Source organism: Pleurodeles waltl, chromosome 3_1 (assembly GCF_031143425.1).
Source record: "Pleurodeles waltl isolate 20211129_DDA chromosome 3_1, aPleWal1.hap1.20221129, whole genome shotgun sequence".
Classification (NCBI taxonomy): domain Eukaryota; kingdom Metazoa; phylum Chordata; class Amphibia; order Caudata; family Salamandridae; genus Pleurodeles; species Pleurodeles waltl.
Window position 1 is genome coordinate 894965632 of NC_090440.1, and position 27062 is coordinate 894992693.

Sequence of the window (27062 nt, forward strand, 5' to 3'; positions counted from 1 at the left end):
TCCTTTAAAAATTGGTTCAATCGGTGTTGGTTTACCAAGAGACAGTTTAGGATAAGGTTTGTTTTTCCTTTATGGACTTTTGCATCATAAAATAAATGCACGAACCAGCAGTCTTCAATTATTTGTATTTCTGGTTTTAGAATATATTTTGTATATTTTGTATTGTCATATCCATTAATATTACTGTTCCAAGTAGATCGTGCTACCTCCAATATTTCTATTCTGCTAGCCTCTCCCTCTGCAAGGCTTTGTAGTATTTTTTTATTTGTGTTCCTTTTTATGGCCCCCAATAGCAATGCCTTCACTAGCGTACAAAGGCCGGCAAGACAATTCTCTGGGTTGATTTTAATGGTCTATCTGAAGATTGCAGGTTTAATGAGATGAGCGATATAATGTTACTGATGTACAAAGGACTGCCAAGTAGGTCAGTGGTCTACCTGATGTATGGCTGTTTTGGCCACGTTTTGGACATGATGTTTTGACAGACTAGGCCTGCCGTTGTGCACTTTGGCCTAGTTGCATTTAGTGCGGTATCACTTTGTTTTTCTGGCTCTGGCAACATTTGCGGTGTTGTTTAGTTTTTCTCTGTCTGGTTGTTCTTTCACCCAGGAAGGCATTATATTTTTAGCAGGACATTTGTTTCACTTTGTGCTTTCCTCAAGGCTGCAGTCAGATAGGGTTGCAGACAAAAGTGATACGTTGTGTCTCTGACATTCACAGAGACATTCACATTCCTATGTGGGGACCCTTTCTTAGAATGTCAACTGTTTTATTGTAGAAATACTCCTTTGTCCCATACACGTTGGAGGGAGAGTACAGCCAGAGGACCATGACTGCATGCAGATTGCTGATTACCTTTGCTATAGCTGCTTACTTAGACTACCGAATTCCTGGCCTATATGGCGACGGTATCTGTCTAGACTACAGGCTTCCTTGCTCAGGTATGAGGGATGTTGTCTTCCAGGGGGAAAACCTGAAGGGCGGATTAGTCTTATTATGCTGTGCTCTAACATAGCTTAGGTAGGAAAGATAAATATATATATATATATATATATCACTCCCATTGAAAGTCTGGTGGAACTGTTTTTGTGTTTCACACTATTTGTCACCCTTTTGCTTCTAGTGTGTTTGATCAACCTAGTTATTGCAATACATGCCATTCTATCTAAGATGCAGTTACTTCAATAAACCCTCATTGAACTATATTCTGCCCCTGTTTGTCTTTGCCTGTGTGAGACTAATGTAACTGAGAGAAAGGGACAAAATCTGATTGACCACAATTCACCTGAGGAGTCTTTTTTGTTATGTGCCCAGTTGCCATAATCATCCCTGCTCTCGTGCAGAAATGAGGATTAGGCCGCTAGGCGTCACATGGTGTGGAATTGTACTTAGTAACCCACAATCTATGCAATTCTGCCGCCAAAGTCAACTAGCCTCATTAGGATAATGAGAACCTACTTGACATACCTGCCCATGAACAGGAACTTCCTGTGCAAGTAAGAGGAAGCCAGGAAGTGAACAGTTGACTAAAGAGGAAGGGCGGAAATACAACTTGAGGAGGTTATCTAATCATGAGTAGGCCTTTTAGACTAGGAAGGAAATGTAAATAAAGCAGCATTCATAAACTGGCAGTTAGTTGTTCCTCCATATAGTCAGTGAACTTCCTGCCAGCTGCAGCCTGAGGGCAACATTGCACTGGGGAGAAAGGAGAATTACAGCAGAAGTACACTGACTGAAGAAACACGATGAATGCAGTAAAAGCAACAAAGGACACCTAGCAAAAGTGAGGCAAGTAGAAAACAAAGCGCTCTAAGTAAGGAAATCCAAATGCGAGTGCACCAATCCCGGAAACAGATTTATTGCAGCGCAAACTCAATTAAAGAGCAACCATGGTAAGAGAACCAAGGCAAGGGGTGCAGGACATTGCCAAAGGGCTGTAGGCCCCAAGAAAACCAAAGAGCAACTTTGCTAAAAAAACAAAAGCAATCAGCATGAACAACCACTGCCGAAGTAGAAAGTGCAATGAAGCATGGAACACTTGTTCAAATAGGGACCAGAGTGATCCTTCACAGGGCAACACTTGTGCATGCTCAGTACATTACCACATGTCTAAGACAAAGACCAGTGCATACTGACAGCAACATGTATGTACTAAAATTAATAAAAGAAAATCATCTCATCAACAGAAGAGCACCAGCTAATCGAAGGATGTCAGTCAGACTCACTTTGATTTCAACTGCTGAGCTAAGAGCTATACTCGAGATGAAATAGAAGAACTAACAAGACTAGATGATCAAGCAGAAGCATCAGCAAAAGGAATTGAAGAAGGAAATGCAAAATAAAGAGAACAGGCACTCTTGCTGTAAAACCAACCAGAACCACAACCTATGAGAAATCACTCATAAAGCATCAAATTCAGGGATCAGCACAAATCAAAGGACAAACAACGCAGAAAGGAAAGCTAGAAAGAATGCTATCAATGTGGCTTGTGAACATTATCACATTTTTGTTTTGGGAAAGTAGTTTAACTAAATAACAGATCACCAAGCACTTATGGCAATGTCTGAAAAACGTACCTGAATGTCGCCGCCACTCCCTGACACTCTCTGCTGCACTGCAGGCTCCCAGCCTGCCCTGCTGCCAATCATGAAGCTGCTCAAAGCAGCATTATAGTTGGCTGGAGCGGGCGCTCCAACACAGAGTGGGAGCCTGGGATGGCTCTCTCCAACTCGGCAACACAGTGCTGGGTTGGAGAGAGCCCTGGTGGGCATGTGTGTTTGGCCGACCCGAGACAGCCGGCCAAACCAATCAATCAATAAATGTTTGTAAAGCACGGCTACTCACCCGTGAGGGTCTCAAGGTGCTGGGGGGGAGGAGGGGCCTCACCCGAAGAGGTACGTCTTGAAGTTTTTCCTGAAGATGGTGAGCTATGGGCTTTATCTGATGTGCAGGGGGAAGTTGTTTCAGCTCTTTGCTGCGGTGTAGATCAAGGATCGTCCTCTGGTGGTGATTTTATGAATGCGAGGGATGGTGGCAAGGGCCAGCTGGGTGGAGCGGAGGGATCTGGTGGGGGTGTGGAAGGAGACGCAGTGGTTCAGGTAGGCTCGTCCTGCATTGTGTGTGGCCTTGCACGTGTGGGTGAGTGGCTTGAAGGTGATTTGTTTCTTGACCGTGAGCCAGTGGAGGGACCTCAGGTGTTGGGAGATATGTTCTCAGTGTAGGAGGTCCAGGATGAGTCTGGCTGTGGCTTTTTGGATGAGTTGTAGTTTTCTGATGTTTCTACTCGAAGTACCAGCGTAGAGGGCGTTGCCGTAGCCAAGCTTGCTTGTGACTAAGGCATGGGTGACTGTCCCACAGCAGTCTTCTGGGATCCATCTGAAGATCTTCAGAAGTTTGCAGAGAGTATGCCAGCAGGAGGAGGCAACTGAGTTTACCTGGCGGGTCATGGATAGGGAGGAGTCAAGGAAGATGCCTAGGTTGTGGGCGTGATAAGTTGATGCAGGGGGGCGCTGAGGGAAACCTCAGGCAAAACATACATGCACACCGAGGGAAGTGCTCTGTGCACTTCCCTCACTGCTCATCATCCCCATGGGCCGCCCCTTTTAAAACTAAAAAGATAATTAACGTAGTTTATTATCATTTAATTTTTGAAGGTTTGCAGCTCCTGCTGCTGGCTGGGGGGCGACGCTCCTCCACCGTAACAGAGGAGCAGCCCCTGTGTGGAGTACAACTCCCAACTAAACTGTGAGGAGCTCTTTGGATATTTTTGTAGGACCCTATGTGACACAATAGTGTGGTTGAATAATGCAGCCTGTGTGTGTGTGAAAACAAAATAAGTGAGTTAAAACGAGTTCCCCCACAGACGTGATGCCTTATAGTTGTATGTCGGGAATTAGGATTAAAATTTGTTAGAAATGGGGTTTCTGGTTGGCTAGGATATGCACCTAAGCCAGGCAGAACCCACCCACTCTAATCAGGGCAAGGTGATTATACACCCAAGATAACCCCTGCTCACCAGCTTGGTAGCTTGGCATGAAGAGTCAGGACTATCCCAGAGCAAATGTGTAAAGCTATTGCACAACATACAAAACACAGGTGACGCACCATCTCCACCACAAAGGAAACACAACACCAAATTATATAAAAATAAATTGTATTGTACACAACATAATTAGACTAAGCACAACATGTCAGAAATACCCTGCTACCCAAGCCGTTGTCAGAACAATAAACAGTACTATTACTCTGCGGAAATCAGCAGTAGTCACATATAACACATAGGTTACTCATTATTCTGCAACATAAGCAGTGGTCAGGAAAAACATTACTACAATAATGCACGTTATAAGATCCTCATAAATACCCATATTAGGAACATTAGGAAATACATGGCAAGTCATAAAAAACAGGTCAGCATAATATTCCTAGAATGCCCATTAGAGGAACAGCAGAAAAATACATGGCAAGTCATACAACACAATAGGTTAGCACAATATTTACAGATTGTCCATAGAAAGAACATTAGAAAAACATATGGTCCTTAAAGATACCTGTCTGTTCTATCATGAAGGCACCTCGAGTGCCATGAGGAAAACAGGGGTTCCCGGTGCTCCTCTCTGGCAAAATGGGGGCCGTTTTATGGTTGGGAGGGGGGCTGCATGCACTCCCTCTGCTTTTATTCAGTGGCCCCTCCTGGGGCCCACACCGGAACAAGGGAGCCAACGGTCTCTGTGGGCCCCCAGGGGCCATGACTGGCCCTCCTGGTGGGTTGGGGCAGAGGGCACAATAAAGGGGCCAAATGGCACAGGGGGCCCTCCAATGAGGCCTCCTCCGCGCCCGTCCTCAGGGTACAGAAAAGGGCCCGGTGGGGCGGGGAGCCGGTGATAAGGCTTCCTTCTCCGCCAACCCCCAGAAGGCTGACTCGCCCATGCCCGATCTACTACGCGAGTCAGCGGCAGCCCGCCTGGGCAGCAGCGGTGAACATCCAACAGTGGGGGCTGGTTGGTGCCCCGGGGACGCTCCTCAGAGCATGCTTTTCCCCAAGGGGCACTGCCAGGAGCACGCTTGCTCCAGCCGCCACTCTGTAGTGCCCCAGGGGCACAGGTCATGGCATGCTTTCTATGCGCTCGTTTTTTTCAAATGCCTAGGTCGTGGCAGTGATTTCTTCCCTCGCAGGTTTGGGACCAGAGCTCACAAGGCGCCGGGGACCGAGAACAGAAGCAGTCTCAAGGTGCTATCAGCAAGGATCCAAATTGCTCTCCAGGCGCTATCCAAGTGTAATGAAGTGCTCCTTATGCACTTCGAGCAGACAGTGGCAGGAGTAAGGGGCCACAGCACCCAGTGCCTTGGGACAACAATGGAGCACAGGGTGGCAGAGCCCAGCTACAGGCTAGCACAAAGGGGATGCACACAGTGGCCGTTGCTCCTAGTGACCCAGCAGGACACAGGTCAGCATGGCAACAGCAGTCCAAGGTGGTTCCTGGTGAGTCCCTCCAGCTGCATTCTGTGTTCAGTTCCAAGTATGTTTCAGTGTCTCTTTTTCATGGGGAAAGCCCCCTGTACTTATACTCAGTTTTGCAAAGGTTTAACAAAGAGGGGAAAAGTAGGTGCCAACCAGTTACAACTGGTTCTGGGAGTGTCCCCTCTCTCCTCCAGCACAGGCTCCAGACATCAGTTGAGGGTAAATGCCAGGGCACAGCCTTTACAGGTTCATGTGGCCCCCTTCTCTTCTCTCAGTCCAGGAAGACCATACAAAATGCAGATACACCTCTGTGACACCCCCACCCTCCCTGTGTACAGGCTGTCTGAAAATTATGCACAAAGCCCAACTGTCACTCTGCCCAGACATAGATTGGAGTCAAGCTGCAAAACATCAGATTCATAAGCATAGAGAAATGCTCACCTTCTAGAAGTTGCATTTCTGTAATGATACAAAATAATCCACCTTCACCAGTAGGCAGCACTTCTCCCTACCATTACAACCATACCAAACATGCCTACGCTACCCCTCATAAATCAGACAATACCCCTAGTCATAAGGCAGGGCATTTCCAATGCAATCCCATGAGCAAGGCAGCTTTCACAGCAGTGGGAAACCAAATAGGCTGTTTGTCACTACCAGGACAGAACACGCAACCAGGCACATGTCCTGCCTTCTACATACATAGCACCCTGCCCATAGGGCTAGCTAGGGCCTACCTTAGGGGTGACTTACATTTAGTAAAAGGGGGTGTTCTGGGCCTGGTAAGTACATTCAGATGCCAGGTCTCTGTGGCAGTAAACTATGCACAAAGGTCCTGTGCTAGCACGCCTGAGATAGGTTTCAAAGGCTACTTCTGTGGGTGGCACAAGCAGCATTACAGGCCCACTAGTAGCATTTAATTTACAGGCCCTGGGTATAGAGATACCATTGTACAAGGGACTTACATGTAAATTAAATGTTCCAATTAGGTGTAAGCCAATTATACCAACTTTAGAAGGGAGATCACCTACACTTTAGCACTGATCAGCAGTGATAAAGTGCTCAGAGTCATAGAGCCAACAGCAAGAGTTTAGAAAAAGTAGGAGGAAGGAGGCAAAAAGTCTGGGGATGAACCTGCAAAAAGGACCAAGTCCAACAAAATTGATTTTACAGGGAGGAACATTTAATCCAACCTGGAGACATTCTGGGGGTGATTCTAATTCTGGCGGGCGGCGGAGGCCGCCCGCCAGAATTCCGCCCCCATAATACCGCTCCGCGGTCAGAAGACCGCGGAGGGTATTATGAGTTTTTCCCTGGGCTGGCGGGCGGTCTCCAAAAGACCGCCCGCCAGCCCAGGGAAAAACTCTCTTCCCACGAGGATGCCGGCTCGTAATCGAGCCTGCGGAGTGGGAAGGTGCGACGGGTGCAGTAGCAAGGTGAAATACCTTGCGGGGCCCTCTTACGGGGGCCCCTGCCGTGCCCATGCCATTGGCATGGGCACGGCAGGGGCCCCCAGGGGCCCCGCGACCCCCCCTACCGCCATCCTGTTCATGGCGGCTTTCCCGCCATGAACAGGATGGCGGTAGGGGGGGTCAGAATCCCCCATGGCGGCGCAGCAAGCTGCGCCGCCATGGGGGATTCTGAGGGCAGCGGTAAACCGGCAGGAGACCGCCGGTTTACCCTTTCTGACCGCGGCCAAAGCGCCGCGGTCAGAATGCCCTGCGGGGCACCGCCGGCCTGTCGGCGGTGCTCCCGCCGACCCTCGCCCCGGCGGTCGAAGACCGCCGGGGTTAGAATCAGCCCCTCTATGTGTTCAACATGTTTCTGTCCACCAATTACCCTAACCTAAGGTGTAGGGGCATTCTCAGGACCAGGTAATTAAACACTTCTGTTAAACAGTGCTCAAAAGAAAAAATGTAAAAACATGTAAAAATAAAGGGAATACGGAGTATCTCAACAAGGCATCACCGAAACTTTCTAGGAATTCCACTTCTATGGAGACGATAATACACAAAATGACTCCTTGGCACATTAATGGCAAACCTTACATGACCTGATCAAGTCAACGCAATGATATGTAAGTGCCACCATCACCATACATGACTCCATGTTCGAAATGGGGTCCTAGTTGGGAGGGGTATGCACCCAGCCCAAGTAGGTACCATCACTCTAGTGAGGATAAGTCAGAAACTCACCAAAAGATAACCTGTGCTCACCCTCTGGTAGCTTGGCACAGAGCAGTCCAATTTACCTAAAGAGGCAATGTGTAAAGTCTTTGTGCAACACACACAGTAACACAATGAAAACACCACAAAAAGACTCCACGCAGGTTTAGGAAAATAGGCAATACTTTTATAAATAAATCAAGACCAACGTGACAAAAATCCACTAAGTAGCAGAAGAGTTATGAATTTTTAAAGAAAAAAAAAGGAATTCTAGCGATTGGAAGCAAACAGTGATTTAGGAGTTACTTGAGGTGGCGCTGGAGTGGGGAAAAGTTAACAGATGAAGTCGATGGAGTGCAGCCCAAGTACAGGAGCCACACAGGCCTGGGGAACAGAGTGACTTGATCCTAGTAGAAAGCATGAACTGCAGGGATGATGCTTCAGTAGATGTGTCAATGTTTCTCCAGCAGTTGAAGAGATGCGTTGATTTTTTCCTCACCTTGATGGCGATGCGCTAGTTTCAAAAGATGAGCTCTGAGGCCGTGATGTGTTGATTCTAAAGCTGATGCACCAGATTTCTTCACACCACCGAAGAGATGTGATGATCTCCCTTCAGTGATGCCAGTGATGCGTGGTTACAGTGCTGCATGGATGCCGATGCTCCTTCCAGTAGGCTGGGGATGCATCAATTGATGCAGTGGTTTCAAAGGTGCTGCTCGGGTCCCAAGTGTTAGGCTTCCGTTTTAGTCCCGCAAAAGGATTGATGCGTTGGTTGCCACTTCAAGCAGGCAGGAGATGTGTTGAGGTGCAAGTATCTGGGTCCGCCTCCAGGGAACGAGGCACAGGAGCTGGGGTTGAGACTTTGATATTCCTGAGTCTTTAGCAACAGGAGGCAAGCCAACAACACTTGAAGATCACATGGAGTGTGACAAGACCATGTCCACTCACCTGAATTCCAGGTTCCACGGGAGCAAAGAGAATAAAGCCCTCACGTCTAAACACTATTATCTTGCATCTGAAATGAACAAGGAACGAGCGAATAGCCTCCAGGGGAAAGGGATAGGGAACAGGGATTTGGGAAGGGAAGAGAAGAGAAACAAAACACTGATTCATGAAGGAGCGTCACTGTTGTTCGAAGAAAGTTGCCCCAGGGTTTGGTGCAGGAATTCTAATACCAAAAACAAATCAAAAACTAAATAACTACAAATATCAGAGCCGTTCAGCAAAATAAAAATAATTATTATCATTCGATTGGGCAATCACTGAGTCTTTCAGCAAAGTCATAATAATTACTAGCGCTTGTTTGCTCAACTATTAAGCACGCTTTTGTAACTCACAACAAAATCGTTATAAAATCAAACTTATGAATTTGTCTTTTGTTATTTGTTTTCACACAATAGAATTGTTCCAAAACAATCAGAATAAACGTTTAAGTTTGCATAGATATTGAGCGATGCTTTCAGGAGTTCACAACACTTAACTTCAATGTTGCTTTTAAAAATACTTCTCAAGCTGTCTTTGGAAAATAGTCTTGTATCACGAGTTTCTTAGCATCAACGAATGTCTTTCATAATGCACCAAAAGGTCACTAACCTCAAGAAGGCTGAAAGCAGGGAGATGAGAGGGGAATTACTCATTAACTGACTTCTCCTGGAATATTTTGATTATTTGAGGAGGATGGGATACTGCTTGTAAATTCTCCAGCCACTGCGAAAGTAATCCGCTCCAGAGAGGGAAGCCCCAATGAAGCCTCGCACTGAAAAGGCAACTTCTGAAAGAAACACGGAACTCCAGTTGAACTGGGAACACCTGCGAGTGAAGGAAGACTTGAAGCCAAGCACAGGAAACACCTTGGCAGTTCTGTTTATACACTGGTCTGCTAGTGAAGAGTCATCAGACACATGCTGGTGAAGAGTCATCAATCATGAGGTGTGGATGGTGTGCTGGTGATGAGTCATCAGACACATGCTGGTGATGAGTCATCAACACCTCTGATAATTCATATGAAGGAACTCAATGTCTCCATAAACTGCTTGGCACACAGTTCATAAATGGGACAAGACTTGCTTTTATCAATATAAGCAAACATGCAATGTGATATTCGATCTTCAGACAGAAGATCATTTTCCTCACAAGTTACAAGGAAGTGCTGTGCTGTAAAAACATTCATGACGTTTCATCTTTTCTCATACATGCTAATTAATTTTGTGAGGGAGCAGCAAGAAGCTTGCGTGTGTGAGTGCGAGTCCTAACAGTACCTACCCCAAAGGCCTTTTCACTGGCTGTGGTTTGGATGAGTATTGTGCATAAAAGAAACATACCAACTGTGGGGCTTGGACATGGGCAGCTGGTTCTCACGAGTGCTTTCCAGTCTATTAGATAAAAGAGACGTCCTTGTCAGCTACAAGAATCAACAATGCGATGGACATCAAATTCTTCATGATTATCCCTAAGTATGGAAAGTGGTGGGGGAATAGGTTGAGTGGTGGGGAGAAATGGTTTGACCAACGAGACATGAAATACTGGATGCATTTTATGTTCACTTGGAAGGTTCAGTTTCATAGCTGCAGGGTTCATAACTTTGGTGATGGTAAAGGGACCTATAAACCGAGGCTGAAGTTTACGAACCCCTGGTATGGATAAATAACGGGTACTTAGCCATACTTGATCACCTTCTGCATATGTTGGTGCAGTTGTACTGTGTTTGTCTGCTTGTTCTTTCATCTTTTCCTTGGTGTCAATTAGGGTTTCTTGGGTCTTATATCATATGCTTTGTAGTTCAGATGATTCAGCATGTACTGCAGGTACCTTTTAAGATTGTAGGAATGGTATGCACCTAGGGTGATAGCCTATATTACAATAAAAAGGTGACATGTTATGAGCTGAATGAACGCTGTTGTTATATGCAAATTAGTCTAAGGGAAGTGTTTGCAACCGCTGCTAGTTAAGGTGGTAATTGAACAACGTAGGAACTGTTCCATGGTTTGGTTAGTTCTCTCTGTTTGACCATCAGTTTGTGGATGATGTGCAGAGGATAACTGATGGTCACTACGAAAAGAAGAACATTGTTCCTGCCAAAATTTTGACACAAATTGTGTCCGTCGATCAGAGATAATTACAGTTGGCAGGTTATGAAGCCGGACAACATGCATTATAAAAGGTTCAACTAGTTCTTTAGCAGTTGGGATTTTAGTGAGAGGAACGAAATGGGATTTTTTTTTGAATAAGTCCACTACCACTAGTATACATGTATTCCCCTTATTTTTCAGTTGATAGGTTACAAAATCCATACTAATAGTATGCCATGGAGCTGGCGTTACTGGTAGAGGAATGAGTTTTCCTATGGGAGTGGTGTTTGAAGGTTTGTTACAAGCACATACGGGACATGTTCGTAAAAACTCCTTTACGTCTGCATCTAGGGAATCCCACCAGAACAGTCGTGTGCACAAGTCCTTAGTCTGAGGCTGTCCCAGATTTCCAGTCAAGGAGGACGAATAACACCATTGAATAACCAGCTCCCTCAGATTCTTAGGGATAAACAAAGCCTGATTATGATAAAATAGATTGTCAGAAATTAATTGGATTGGATGTGCTAACCATTGTTCCATATTTTCTCGGGGGATCATTGGAATCAGTGTTATCTGGCCTGTATCTGATTGTGTTGTGGTGTTTTGGAGACGTGACAGAGTGTCAGCCTTAAATTGTTGTGTACAGGGTCCATAAGTAATTATGAAAATTTAATTAATTAAAGAAAGAAATCCCTCTCATTTGTCGTGGGGTAAGTGCTTTTGCAGATCTAAAAAATTGTAAGTTGTTTTGATCTGAATAAATAGTGATGGGAAAACGGCTCCCAACAAATGATGTCTCCATTCTTGAAGGCCAATTTTATGGCTAGAAGTTCTCTTTCGGCTACTGTATAGTTTTGTTCTGCCGGTAAAAGTTTTTTTAGAGAAGAATGCCATTGGATGCATATTCCCAGTTTCTGAATCTCGCTGAGAAAGGATTCCACCTACTGCCACATGTGAAGCATCTGCTTCTACATAGTAAGGTAGGGAGGGGTTGGGATGCCTTAATATGGGTGCAGTAGTAAAACTCCCTTTCAATGGTCAAAAGCTTGTTGTGCTTCAGGAGTCCACTTAAAAGGTACTCCTTTTCGTATCAATCAAGTAAGTGGGGCTATAGTGTCAGAAAAGTGGGAGATAAACCTTCAATAGAAGTTAGCAAAGCCAAGTATAATCTGGATTTCTTTTACATTTGTTGGTTGCGGCCATTGTAAAATAGCATTAGTTTTTTAAAATCCATTTGGACCCCTTGTTTTTGTATACAATTGTCTAAAGGTAGTAATGGCAAAACATCTGCACCTCCTAGTGGTATCCAATCTGGCATGTTAGTACATTAATTCAATTTGGTGCAAGTGGTCAGGTGCCCTACTACCATAAGGCAAACAATTTAGTGTATACATGTATACACAATGTACAGAAAAACAGATAAGGCCACAGCACTCATAACATATATGGTTGTAAACACAAGTGTGAAGTCTGGTATAACAGGTCCGTTGGTGAATAGTATAGTACTCTTCTTTGTGTTCCAGAAAGTTATTTATTTGGATCAATAGATGGATTAATCATAGGCCATGTATAATGATGGCCTTGGAAAATTGTGTAGATTCAAGCACAGCCAACACGTGTTTCGTCACACAGTGACTTCTTCAAGACTGTGAGAAACATAGTATACGTAAGTTTTAACTTAGTATCAGTACATAGAAATGGAACATGTAGAAATTTTATAAGATATGAAAGGGCTCAGACATGACAGAGGTGACTGGTTGTGTAATAGTGGAACGATGTACATGCAAAACTGTGAATTTAAACGTACGTTGGAAATGGTTGAGAAAGTAAGAGAGTGAGGTAAATAAAAATGTCAGTGTTGTGTAGCCAAAGACACCCAGGGTGTTTGCAGAGAGCAGCCAGTAAGTTGAATATGGATAACTAAAGAACCAAGGGCCATATGTACAAACACTTTTTCCCATAGACACAGAATGGGTAAAAACCTTTGCTACATCTGGCCTCAAGTGTATAGAAACAACTGACATGCGTGCAGAGAAACATCCGATATTTGGAACTTACCTAGACCGCAGATGAAGTAGCAAAATGTCCGACTAGAAATAAGGTGTAAGGAAGCTGTAGCGGGAACAGAGAGCAAGAAAACCCAAATGGAAATTGAATTTTTTTTTGATAAGTAAAACGTATGAAAAAGGTACACACAGGTAGAAGGCTACTAGTAAAAGTACCTGTATCCCATTTGGGCGAGCAAGGAAGTATATTGTTCCGGTAACATGGAGTAGAAAACAACCATGGGTCAGTATGAACCGTGTGTCAACAAGAGAGTCATCAAAGAATGAGGGATTGGGGGACCTTGGTAAGTCCTAAAAGAAAATGGAGTGGTGCATTTCAGTACCGGAAAGTTGTAGCAGAGACATGTAAGAGTATACAGGTAAGTAGTAGTGTAGTGAATCCTAGTTTGTTTTAACGGGATTACAGGAGTTAGCTTAGCCGTAGGCTTGTAAACTCGTGCCCCTGTCACCTAGTAACTTTTAACCTACTTAGCTGGCTCTGTCTTACTCCATTTAATTATTTATTTCCATTAAGATGGTGGCCTTGTTTATAGTTAGGATACTTGTTATGAGTTTTATTATCAGTGTCACTGCGCCAAGGCGTCAAGATCAAGCATGAAAGACAAACAAACAGTAGGTGTTCACACTTAGGGATTTTCCATCTCTATACTTTCGAGGGATTGTTGATATTAATTGCCGCACCAAGCATGCCTGTTATCTATTGTTTTGAATTACACCTACGTCAGGGGACCTTGTAGATCTGTATAAATACATCACACTTTAGACATATAATCAGAGGGATTCCGACCAGAGGGCATCACCACCATCGCTGATACTGATGCTGCAGTCTTCTTGACGCTGACCCAGTCTTCGTGTCCCTGCGGAGTCTGAGATAGAGACCTCATTTCAAGGTAACAAGGGTTGGGGCCTCCTCTCATGGACACGGCTTTGTCAGATTAGGTTTAACGAACCCAGCTCTCCTTTAGGTAGGAGGTTAGGCCTATTCTCATTAGGGTATTAGGGCATATGCCATCTTATATATACATATATATATTTCTTTCATATATTGCAAAATGGTGGGGGTCTTCATAACAATGACTCTCTTCTTCACAATACTGTTGCTTGGTATATTCATAATCCTAATCATTGCAGTTCATGCAACTTATCGCAAATTGCAGTTATGTTACATAAAAACTATTATAACTTCACTGCATCTGTGTTATTGCCTTTGTTTGCATTAGACAAAATATATCTGTGAGAAAAGGGTAATTTCCGTTTAACCACGACAACCCTGAGAAATCTTACTTTGAGTCCATGCGTAAGCGACTGCTACAAATCACCTTTGAGGTACTGCTAGTGAGCCGGTAAGGTTTGGACAACAGTTACAACTAGTTGTAGGAAGAGACTTAGGGGGTCATTCCGACCCCGGCGGGCGGCAGGCACCGCCCGCCGGAAACCGCCCAAACACCGCCCCGCGGTCAAATGACCGCGGGGACCATTACAACTTTCTCGCTGGGCCGGCCCAGCGGGAAAGCCCCTGCAAAGAGGAAGCCGGCTCCGAATGGAGCCGGTGGATTTGCAGGGGTGCGACGGGTGCAGTGGCACCCGTCGCGATTTTCAGTGTCTGCAAAGCGCGCGCTGACTTCATTATGGGGATTTTGCCGCACAGGAAGCCATTTGCTTCCTGTGCGGCGAACGGAGAAGAGGTGAGTTCCTCTTCCCGGTGGGTGGGGGGTTTGGGCTAAAGAGGCACCGGGGGAAAGGAAAGGCTTTTCCTTTCCCCCGGTGTCTCTTTGAGCATTCCTGCTGCCCGATCGCATTGCGATCGGGCAGCAGGAATGCCCACTAGACGCCAGGGATTTTCTTTTTTTTGTTTCACTTTCTTGTTTCTGTGTCGGGGAGCGGCCCCTTGAGCAAGGGTCGCTCCCCTTTGGGGGCCATGTGTGTTATGGCCATTTCTGCCCCCCTTGGGGGCAGATTGGCCTACTTTTTAGGCGGATCTGCCCCCAAGGGGGGCAGAAACCACTGTATCACCAGGGATTTTTATTTTCTGTGCATTTATGTTGGGGGGGGTGCCCCCTTGGGCAAGGGGCGCCCCCCCCAAGGGGGCAGAGAACTGTTGGCCTTTTCTGCCCCCCTTGGGGGCAGATCGGCCTATTTATTTTAGGTCCATCTGCCACCAAGGGGGGCAGAAGCCACTTAGGCACCAGGGATTGTGTGTGTAGTGAATGGGGGGGGCGCCCCCTTGGGCAAGGGTCGCTCCCCTGTGGGGGGCATGTCCTTTAGGGCCATTTCTGCCCCCCTTGAGGGCAGATTGGCTACTTTTTAGCCAGATCTGCCCCCAAGGGGGGCAGAAAACACTAGATCACCAGGGTTTTTTATTTTTATGTGTATTTATGTGGGGGGGGTGCCCCCTTGGGCAAGGCGCGCTCCCCCAAGGGGGCAGAGAACTGTTGGCCTTTTCTACCCCCCTTGGGGGCAAATCGGCCTATTTTTTTTAGGTCCATCTGCCCCCAAGGGGGGCAGAAGCCACTTAGGCACCAGGGATTGTGTGTGTAGTGGATGGGGGGGCGCCCCCTTGGGCAAGGGTCGCTCCCCTTTGGGGGGCATGTCTTTTAGGGCCATTTCTGCCCCCCTTGAGGGCAGATCAGCCTATTATTTTTAGGCTGATCTGCCCCCAAGGGGGGCAGAAACCACTAGAACGCCAGGGATGTTTTTTAATGTGTTTATTTTTGTGTGGGGGCGTCCCCTTGGGCACGGGTGCCCCCCCAAGGGGGGCATTGACCTGTTGGCCATTTCTGCCCCCCCTGGGGGCAGATGGGCCTATTTTTCTAGACCCACCTGCCCCCAAGGGGGGCAGAAGCCACGTAGACACCAGGGATAGTGTGTGTGTGTGTGTGTGTTAGTGGATGGGGGGGGGCTTGGGCAAGGGTCGCCCCCCACTTTGGGGGCACATGTACCCAGGCCATTTCTGCACCCCTTGGAGACAGATCAGCCTATTATTTTTAGGCTGATCTGCCCCCAAGGGGGGCAGAAACCACTAGAACGCCAGGGATTTTTTTTTGTGTGTTTATTTTTGTGTGGGGGCGTCCCCTTGGGCACGGGCGCCCCCCCAAGGGGGGCATTGACCTGTTGGCCATTTCTACACCCCCTGGGGGCAGATGGGCCTATTTTCTTAGGCCCACCTGCCCCCAAGGGGGCAGAAGCCACTTAGGCACCAGGGATAGTGTTGTGTGTGTTTTTTTTGTTTTTTTTTGTTTGAGGGCTGTCCCCTTTGGCAAGGGTCGCTCTCCATGGGGACACAGTACTAAAGGTATTTTTTGGCTTCCTTGGGGCAGACAGGCCTATTTTTTTAGTAGGCCCATCTGCCCCTATGGCAGAATCCACTTAGGCACCAATTTCTAAAATGTTTGATGGTGGGGTGTTTGTCAACTGAAGAAGTCTTTGCATTTGTGATAAAAAATGTTTTCCTCCTTTTTGTTCTAGTTCAAAGCTTTTGCTTTATTTGCTGTGGCTCCTTGCGGTTTTGGCGGTGGTTGACCTGCAGTTTGCACAGTTTCATGTTTTAGGTAAGTAAAAACAATTTACTCCAAAGGAGTATTGTTGCCATGCATGAATGACATGTTTGTAGGGGGTGTACTAAATGCAGGATTGTGTGTGAAATTGTCCTTAGGTTTGTGCACAATGATATTTGTTTTGTCTTATTTCTAATTTGCCTTTCTTTCTTTCTTTTTAGTGGGATATCATTGGTGATTGCTGTGTAGTTGCTGGTGAATCAAGCTTTTTCAGGCAAGTGAGCGGTATAGTTTTTGAGTTTGTAACTCTTACTAACAAAGCTACACTTTGTTACTTGTCTAACACAGTGCTGGTTGTTGGTGGTGAATTTGTCCAGTTAATTTTAGCAGGAGAGATCATGGCTAGCCGCAGGATGACCGCTCAGCAGGTGGTTGGTATGCTTTTTGAGTCACAGTCTGATCATGACTATGAGACGGACTCTGCATCTGAGGCAGAGGAGGAAGTCAGAGATTCTGGCAGTGATGTTTCTGTTGGAGGGGAATCTTCTGATGATGAAGCCACACTCAGTGCAGATGAAGGTTCTGTTTTAGAGGAGGACATTGATGTGCCAATAGTGCAGCAACCTGGGGCTGAAAGGTTTCCCGTTAGAAGACCTGATGTCTGGGTTGCCCCAAACATGGAGCAGCCAGAGTTGCCTGCCTTTACTGGTCTCCCGGGGTGTAACGCCAATACAGAGAACTTTATGCCTATCAATTTCTTTGAGTTATTCATGGATGTTGTGTTTTTGGAAGAGATTGTTGAGCAGACTAATTTGTATGCGGAGCAGCATTTGAGGGACAACGCTGCTAGACTTAGGCCACACTCTAGAGCTGCCCAGTGGATTCCCACAAATTTGGAGGAGATAAAAAAGTTTTTGGGTTTGACTTTTTTGATGGGGTTGATAAGGAAGCCGTCACTGGCTTCTTATTGGTCTACTAGTCCCTTGATGGCAACAGCTATATTTCCAGCTACCATGAGTCGTAATCGGTATTTGCTTCTTCTTTGGATGCTGCATTTTGTTGACAATGCATTAGCCTTGCCACGAGATCACCCAGATTCTGACCGTCTTTTTAAGATTAGGCCTGTCCTTGATCATTTTGTAGATCGGTTTTCGGAGGTCTATGTTCCAGGCAAAGAGATAAGTGTGGACGAGTCTTTGGTCCTCTTCAAGGGTCGTTTGGTTTTTAGGCAGTACATTCCTAGCAAAAGGGCACGATATGGAATTAAATTGTATATGCTGTCTGAAAGTAGGACAGGATATGTGTATAGTTTCCGTGTGTACACTGGTAGGGATTCCAATATTGACCCCCCTGGTTGTCCTCCCACTTTTGGAGTTACTGAGAAAATAGTGTGGGATCTTGGTAGACGACTGTTCAACAAAGGTCACCATTTGTATGTAGATAACTTCTACACTGGTGTGCAGTTGTTCAAGGAATTGTTTAGAGTGGACACAGTTGCTTGTGGCACAATCCGTTCTAACCGGAAAGGCTATCCAAGGGAGCTTGTCTGTAAAAAACTTGAGAGGGGACAGTGCTGTGCCTTGCGGAACGAGGAGCTGCTAGCTTTGAAATTTTCAGACAAGAGGGATGTCTACATGCTAAGTACCATCCATGATGAGAGTACTTCCCCTGTGACTGTTTGGGGCCAGGTTGCTGAAGTGCGCAAACCTGTGTGCATTTTAGATTATAATAAGCACATGGGAGGTGTAGATAGAGTTGACCAGAGGTTGGAACCTTATTCTGCTATTCGTAAGTCTTATGTTTGGTATAAGAAGTTAGCACTTCACCTCTTCCACTTAGCAACCTTCAATGCTTTTATTGTGTTTAGGGATAGGTCTCCAGACTCAAAGATGACATTTGTGAAATTTCAGGAGTCAGTGATAGAGAGCCTTATTGTGGTGGAACAGGCCAGAGTTCCTAGAGAAGCAGTGGTGGAGGATGTGGCTAGATTGAAAGATCGCCACTTTGCTGAGCACATTCCTCCCACACCCAAAAAAGACTTTCCAGCTAAGAAATGTAGAGTGTGTTTTCGAAGAGGTATCCGGAGGGAGTCTCGAATGTACTGCCCAGATTGTCCTTCAAAGCCTGGGCTGTGTGTCGGTGCTTGTTTTAAGAATTATCACACCCAGAAGAATTTCTGGGAACAACCATGAGTGTAAACTCATGTCTGTTTTGTATTTTCATGTGTTTAGTTTCATGGCTAGCATTTCTGTCATGTTCTTAGTTAGAGCTTTTGTGTTTGTTGTTTTGTAATTCTTTCTACTTAGTTAGGGGTTCCTCTGTTTAAAAAAAAAAAAACAAATATGATGCCATTGTGTGTGGAGTGGGGCTTGGCTGAGACTGTACATATTGACTTGATGTTGGCTACTGCAACACACTGCCAGCCAAACACCAGTCCACACACTCCCATCAGCTGGTGTGATTGTTGTATCAGGCATGTGGGCGTATGTAAGTGATGGGCCCTTGAGTGGCGCTGTCTGTCGATATGAGTGTTGTAATGTGCTGGGCCCGTGGCTGGCGGTGTGAATGGCCTTGTGTGTGTCATGTATGAAAGTTGTGTGAATGGACTGTAAAGCGGTTGGTGCCTTGTCGCGGCTTTACAGCTCACGAGCTGTGAGTCATTGGTTCAGTTTTTTGCCTTTCAGTTACTAACAGTGCTTTTCATTTTTGTGAAAGCTCTTGTTAGTAAAATTTGATCCACTGAACCATCACTCACCCTCGTGCCAAATCCAACCAGTATGTGTGGTAAAAATGACCAAACCTGCTCCGCTGTAATCAGGCGTCGCAGCACACCTATGACATGCTAGGTGCCTCAGGTGGGACCCCGATGATGAAGCATGCCACCAACTTGGTTGGTGGGTGAGGGGTCTTTTTCACATAACCTAAGTGTGTTTCTTTTCAAAATTTTAGTGTTTGGCACATCACGGACGTATGTGGGCACATCAAAACGATATATTACAAAACTACCTGTGTTTGGGGGGGGGAGAGGGCACCTATGTTTTTGGTCCTGTGTGCGGCCTTCATCTAGGGAAACCAACCAAACCCAGACATTTTTTAAAACTAGACACCCCAAGGAGTCCAGGGAGGAGTGGCTTGCGTGGATCCCCCAACATTTTCTTACCCAGACTCCTCTGTAAACCTCAAAATGTGCTTAAAAAAAGCATATTTTCCTGACTTTTCTTCGTACGATCACCACTCCAGCACAAAATTCCTACTCCCCAGTGTTCCCCTCAGTCTCCCAAATAAAATGACACCTCACGTATGTGGGTCCCCAAAGCAGAGTCAGTCTAAAGATGTATAAAAGAATATGTCCTTATAAACTCGCAGTACTATCCCCTGTATCTCTACAAGTTTTGGGCCTTATTCTGTTGGAGGCACCTGGCCCACCCACACAACTGAGGTATCATTTTTATCGGGAGACTTGGGGGAACGCTGGGTGGAAGGAAATTTGTGGCTCCACTCAGATTCCAGAACTTTCTGTCACCGAAATGTGTGAAAAATTCATTTTTTTAGCCAAAATTTGAGGTTTGGAAAGGATTCTGGGTAACAGAACCTGGTCAGAGCCCCTCAAGTCACCCCATCTTGGATTCCCCTAGGTCTCTAGTTTTCAGAAATGCACAGGTTTGGTAGGTTGACCTAGGTGCTGGCTGAGCTACAGGCCAAAAACTACAGGTAGGCACTGTTTTCAATGAAAAAATGTGATGTGTCCACGCTGCGCTTTGGGGCGTTTCCTGTCGCGGGCGCTAGGCCTACCCACACAAGTGAGGTATCATTTTTATCGGGAGACGTGGGGGAACGCTGGGTGGAAGGAAATTTGTGGCCCCTCTCAGATTCCAGAACTTTCTGCCACAGAAATGTGAGGAACATGTGTTTTTTTAGCCAAATTTTGAGGTTTGCAAAGGATTCTGGGTAACAGAACCTGGTCCGAGCCACACAAATCACCCCATCTTGGATTCCCCTAGGTCTCTAGTTTTCAGAAATGCACAGGTTTGGTAGGTTTCCCTAGGTGGCGGCTGAGCTAGAGGCCAAAATCTACAGGTAGGCACTTTGCTAAAAACAGGTCTGTTTTCTGTGATGTGTCCACGTTGCGCTTTGGGGCGTTTCCTGTGGCGGGCGCTAGGCCTACCCACACAAGTGAGGTATCATTTTTATCGGGAGACATGGGGGAACGCTGGGTGGAAGGAAATTTGTGGCTCCTCTCAGATTCCAGAACTTTCTGCCACAGAAATGTGAGGAACATGTGTTTTTTTAGCCAAATTTTGAGCTTTGCAAAGGATTCTGGGTAACAGAACCTGGTCCGAGCCCCGCCAGTCACCCCTCCTTGGATTCCCCTAGGTCTCTAGTTTTCAGAAATGTACAGGTTTGGTAGGTTTCCCTAGGTGCCGGCTGAGCTAGAGGCCAAAATCTACAGGTAGTCACTTCGCAAAAAACACCTCTGTTTTCTTCCAAAATTTTGGTGGTGTCCACGTTGCGCTTTGGGGCGTTTCCTGTCGCGGGCGCTAGGCCTACCCACGCAAGTGAGGTATCATTTTTATCGGGAGACTTGGGGGAACGCTGGGTGCAAGGAAATTTGTGGCTCCTCCCAGATTCCAGCACTTTCTGCCACAGAAATGTGAGGAACATGTGTTTTTTTAGCCAAATTTTGAGGTTTGCAAAGGATTCTGGGTAACAGAACCTGGTCCGAGCCACACAAATCACCCCATCTTGGATTCCCCTAGGTCTCTAGTTTTCAGAAATGCACAGGTTTGGTAGGTTTCCCTAGGTGGCGGCTGAGCTAGAGGCCAAAATCTACAGGTAGGCACTTTGCTAAAAACAGGTCTGTTTTCTGTGATGTGTCCACGTTGCGCTTTGGGGCGTTTCCTGTGGCGGGCGCTAGGCCTACCCACACAAGTGAGGTATCATTTTTATCGGGAGACGTGGGGGAACGCTGGGTGGAAGGAAATTTGTGGCTCCTCTCAGATTCCAGAACTTTCTGCCACAGAAATGTTAGGAACATGTGTTTTTTTAGCCAAATTTTGAGCTTTGCAAAGGATTCTGGGTAACAGAACCTGGTCCGAGCCCCGCCAGTCACCCCTCCTTGGATTCCCCTAGGTCTCTAGTTTTCAGAAATGTACAGGTTTGGTAGGTTTCCCTAGGTGCCGGCTGATCTAGAGGCCAAAATCTACAGGTAGTCACTTCGCAAAAAACACCTCTGTTTTCTTCCAAAATTTTGGTGGTGTCCACGTTGCGCTTTGGGGCGTTTCCTGTCGCGGGCGCTAGGCCTACCCACGCAAGTGAGGTATCATTTTTATCGGGAGACTTGGGGGAACGCTGGGTGCAAGGAAATTTGTGGCTCCTCCCAGATTCCAGCACTTTCTGCCACAGAAATGTGAGGAACATGTGTTTTTTTTAGCCAATTTTTGAGCTTTGCAAAGGATTCTGGGTAACAGAACCTGGTCCGAGCCCCGCCAGTCACCCCTCCTTGGATTCCCCTAGGTCTCTAGTTTTCAGAAATGCACAGGTTTGGTAGGTTTCCCTAGGTGGCGGCTGAGCTAGAGGCCAAAATCTACAGGTAGGCACTTTGCTAAAAACAGGTCTGTTTTCTGTGATGTGTCCACATTGCGCTTTGGGGCGTTTCCTGTCGCGGGCGCTAGGCCTACCCACACAAGTGAGGTATCATTTTTATCGGGAGACGTGGGGGAACGCTGGGTGGAAGGACATTTGTGGCTCCTCTCAGATTCCAGCACTTTCTGCCACAGAAATGTGAGGAACATGTGTTTTTTTAGCCAAATTTTGAGCTTTGCAAAGGATTCTGGGTAACAGAACCTGGTCCGAGCCCCGCCAGTCACCCCTCCTTGGATTCCCCTACGTCTCTAGTTTTCAGAAATGTACAGGTTTGGTAGGTTTCCCTAGGTGCCAGCTGAGCTAGAGGCCAAAATCTACAGGTAGTCACTTCGCAAAAAACACCTCTGTTTTCTTCCAAAATTTTGGTGGTGTCCACGTTGCGCTTTGGGGCGTTTCCTGTCGCGGGCGCTAGGCCAACCCACGCAAGTGAGGTATCATTTTTATCGGGAGACTTGGGGGAACGCTGGGTGCAAGGACATTTGTGGCTCCTCCCAGATTCCAGCACTTTCTGCCACAGAAATGTGAGGAACATGTGTTTTTTCTAGCCAATTTTTGAGCTTTGCAAAGGATTCTGGGTAACAGAACCTGGTCCGAGCCCCGCCAGTCACCCCTCCTTGGATTCCCCTAGGTCTCTAGTTTTCAGAAATGCACAGGTTTGGTAGGTTTCCCTAGGTGGCGGCTGAGCTAGAGGCCAAAATCTACAGGTAGGCACTTTGCTAAAAACAGGTCTGTTTTCTGTGATGTGTCCACGTTGCGCTTTGGGGCGTTTCCTGTCGCGGGCGCTAGGCCTACCCACACAAGTGAGGTATCATTTTTATCGGGAGACTTGGGGGAACATAGAATAGCAAAACAAGTGTTATTGCCCCTTTTCTTTCTCTACATTTTTCCCTTCCAAATGTAAGACAGTGTGTAAAAAAGACGTCTATTTGAGAAATGCCCTGTAATTCACATGCTAGTATGGGCACCCCGGAATTCAGAGATGTGCAAATAAGCACTGCTTCTCAACACCTTATCTTGTGCCCATTTTGGAAATACAAAGGTTTTCTTGATAGCTATTTTTTACTCTTTATATTTCAGCAAATGAATTGCTGTATACCCGGCATAGAATGAAAACCCACTGCAGGGTGCAGGTCATTTATTGGCTCTGGGTACCTAGAGTTCTTGATGAACCTACAAGCCCTATATATCCCCGCAACAAGAAGAGTCCAGCAGACGTAACGGTATATTGCTTTCGAAAATCTGACATTGCAGGAAAAAGTTACAGAGTAAAACTTAGAGAAAAACTGATGTTTTTTTCACCTCAATTTCAATATTTTTCTTTTTCAGTTGTTATTTTCTGTAGGAAACCCTTGTAGGATCTACACAAATTACCCCTTGCTGAATTCAGAATTTTGTCTACTTTTCAGAAATGTTGTGGTTTATGGGATCCAGCGTTGGTTTCATGCCCATTTCTGTCACTGACTGGAAGGAGGCTGAAAGCACAAAAAATCGTAAAAATGGGGTATGTCCCAGTAAAATGCCAAAATTGGGTTGAAAAATTGTGTTTTCTGATTCAAGGCTGCCTGTTCCTGAAAGCTGGGAAGCTGGTGATTTTATCACCGCAAACCCTTTGTTGATGCCGTTTTCAGGGAAAAAACCACAAGCCTTCTTCTGCAGCCCATTTTTCCAATTTTTTTTAAAAAAATGAAATTTTCACTGTTTTTTGGCTAATTTCTTGGCCTCCTTCTGGGGAACCCACAAAGTCTGGGTACCTCTAGAATCCCTAGGATGTTGGAAAAAAAGGACGCAAATTTGGCGTGGGTAGCTTACGTGAACAAAAAGTTATGAGGGCCTAAGCGCGAACTGCTCCAAATAGCCAAAAAAAGGCTCGCCACAGGAGGGGGAAAAGGCCTGGCAGCGAAGGGGTTAAAGTTGTGCTGAGTGCACCTTTCTGTAAACGAGAAGTTCGAGGCAGTTCTGGTAGCACCCAGGCTACGTGGTGCCTAAATAGCACCTGAAGTCAAGACATAGAGGAAGGACTAACGGCTTAAGGTACTCGGTTGTGTCTAACGCATAGAGTGAACCCAGAGGGTATGGGCTGGAGCGGCAGCCATATGTAATGGAAAACGGAGCTCCTTGATACGTGTAAAATAAGTTGGCAGCGGACAGAAAATAAAGTATTAAGAGGGAAATGTAATTTTGTAAAGATAAATATTTGGTAATGTGTGAGGCAGAAAGCGTGTAAGGCAAAAAGGATATAGCGACTTGGAACCATTAAGAACTTGAAACTCTGCGTGGTTTAGAATGTCAAGAAATGCCACTACACTGAAAAGATATTTAGAACTTAAGCAAGACCCTCTGGGACTTCGAGTGTTCATATTTCCTTCATTCTATGACTTAGACCCAGACTTATTAAGAGAATGGGAACATTTAATTTCCTCATCCTCTATCAGGATGACGAATATCCCTATTAGACATGCTGACAGAAAAAGGGACAAACTCCTGACAGATATTGCCTCTCTGGAACAAAAGGTCAAGACTATGAACCTGCCAGAAGCAACGGACAAAAATTACACCATCCTCAAAGAAATACTTAACACACACCAACTTCACATCAAAGACAAAAAACTGAAAAAACTTAAAAGGGACGAGAACGACTATTTTAATTGTCGAATTTACACATTCTCTCGCAAGTTTGACAAGGTTAAGAACGATACTCATTCAAAAACGTCTGATACTTACCCCACCAACGTATCTACCTCAAACAGCATGACGGACGTTTCAAGTATCTCCAGTAGTGAAATGGACCCTCCTACTGAAGGGACCTCAGGAATATGCCCACAGTTGGGGGTACTCATTCATCCTCTTTTTGAGAGGAACTGGCGAGATACAGGAAAGGCATACGTCAGAATTACAACAGACTAAGCCCAAACGTAAAACAGTAAGGAGGGGAGGGAAGAAACTTAGGTCCGGACAAAAGGGAAGGCATGACAACACACTCGGTTGCACGAAACCAGAGAACATCACTGCCAGTTCCATACCATGTCCCAATACTACTAATCTGGATACTGCACAAGTTATTAATTTGTCTACTACTGTTCTTTCCCAAGATGAAATAAATGTACTGAGCAAAGGTCTGGGCTTTTGTCCTGTTTTCAGGCCTAACTACAACGATATACATATTGACTTATTCAAGTACGTACTTCGTCTCAAACTTAGAAAATTCTTTATGGACAAACTGGATCTTAACAAGAACTCTGGCACAGCATTACCCAGACGCATCAGAACAATTAGAGATATACAGGATGTTCATACGATTATGTCTCTAGATACTTTGGCCCTCATTACAACCCTGGCGGTCGGTGTTAAAGCGGCGGTAATACCGCAAACAGGCCGGCGGACAAAAAAATGGGATTACGACCGTGGCAGAAACCGCCAACATAGACAGCCACTTTAACACTCCAACCGCCATGGCGGTACAAACAAACAGTGCGGCGGACACCGGCAACAGACAGGCGGAAGACAATGTACCGCCCACCCTATCACAACACGGCTATCCGCCACCTTTTCCGGGGCGGACCCAACGTGGATAAAAACACAGCGGAAACAGTACACAGAAGGGAAAACACTCACCTCTCCACATCCTACGAGAAACCAGGATGCCATGGAGCCAGAACTGCAGATCCTGCCAGTGATGGTCTTCCTGCTCCTCTATCAGGAGCTCCAACGACGGCGGTGACGACCACGGTGAGTACTGCACCTACAACACAGGGGGGGGTGAGGGAAAAGAGAGTGACACACACATGCAACACGCAACACCCCCACCCACACCCATAACACCATACACACAAATACATGCTGCAACATTACATATAGACCCCCCGCCCCCCTTGAATAACACAAGGACTAAAATAAATGATTTGAACAATTGTAATAAAAAAAAAATCCATCAGCCAAAACTCAAAATCCAGTATATACAATTATGCACACCAACTACACAAGTCCGGATAGTGCACCAATCATTGTCTGTGGACCACTGAGTCCAAATTGCATGGGCGAGGCCCACACTAGATACCTGAATCCAAACAGAGAGAACACTGGAGGGGCATCACATAGAAAATATACAGGCACCTCAGGGGGGGAGGGGGCAGCTCAGCCTGATGAACGCACGACGCCAATGCTCAACAAGGGGGCTCCATGCCCATTGATGTATCCTGGGGAGTGCAAAGCCACAGTCTCTCAAGTGAGTCCAGTGGGTGGTTTGCCCACTGCGTTATCCTGGGGAGTGCAAAGTCGCAGTCTCTCAAGTCTCTCCAGTGGGTGGTTTGTCCACTGCATTATCCTGGGGATTGCAAAGCCACAGTCTCTCAAGTCTCTCCAGTGGGTGGTTTGCCCACTGCTGCATCCTGGGGAGTGCAAAGTCACAGTCTCTCAAGTGGATAACAGTCTCCACTGGTTCTGGAGGGGGCTTTGTGCCCAGAGTGCTTCATCCTGCCAAGGACTGATGTAGTGGATGCCTTTCTCCACTGGTTCTGGAGGGGGCTTTGTGCCTAGAGTGCTTCATCCTGCCAAGGACTGAGGTAGTGGATGTATCCCTCCACTAGTTCTGGAAGGGGCTTGGTGCCCAGAGTGCTTCATCTTGCCAAGGACTGAGGTAGTGGGTGCCTTTCTCCACCGGTTCTGGAGGGGGCTTGGTGCCTAGAGTGCTTCATCCTGCCAAGGACTGAGGTAGTGGATGTATCTGTCCACTGGTTCTGGAGGGGGCTTGGTGCCCAAAGTGCTTCATCCTGCCAAGGACTGAGGTAGTGGATGTCTTTCTCCACTGGTTCTGGAGGGGGCTTGGTGCCCACAGTGCTTCATCCTGCCAAGGACTGAGGTAGTGGATGCCTTTCTCCTCTGGTTCTGGAGGGGGCTTGGTGCCCAGAGTGCTTCATCCTGCCAAGGACTGAGGTAGTGGATGAGATACTCCACTGGTTCTGGAGGGGGCTTGGTGCCCAGAGTGCTTCATCCTGCCAAGGAATGAGGTAGTGAATGCCTTTCTTCACTGGTTCTGAAGGAAGCTTTGTGCCCAGAGTGCTTCATCCTGACAAGGACTGAGGTAGTGGATGTATCTCTCCACTGGTTCTAGAGGGGGTTTGGTGCCCAGAGTGCTTCATCCTGCCAAGGACTGAGGTAGTGGATGCCTT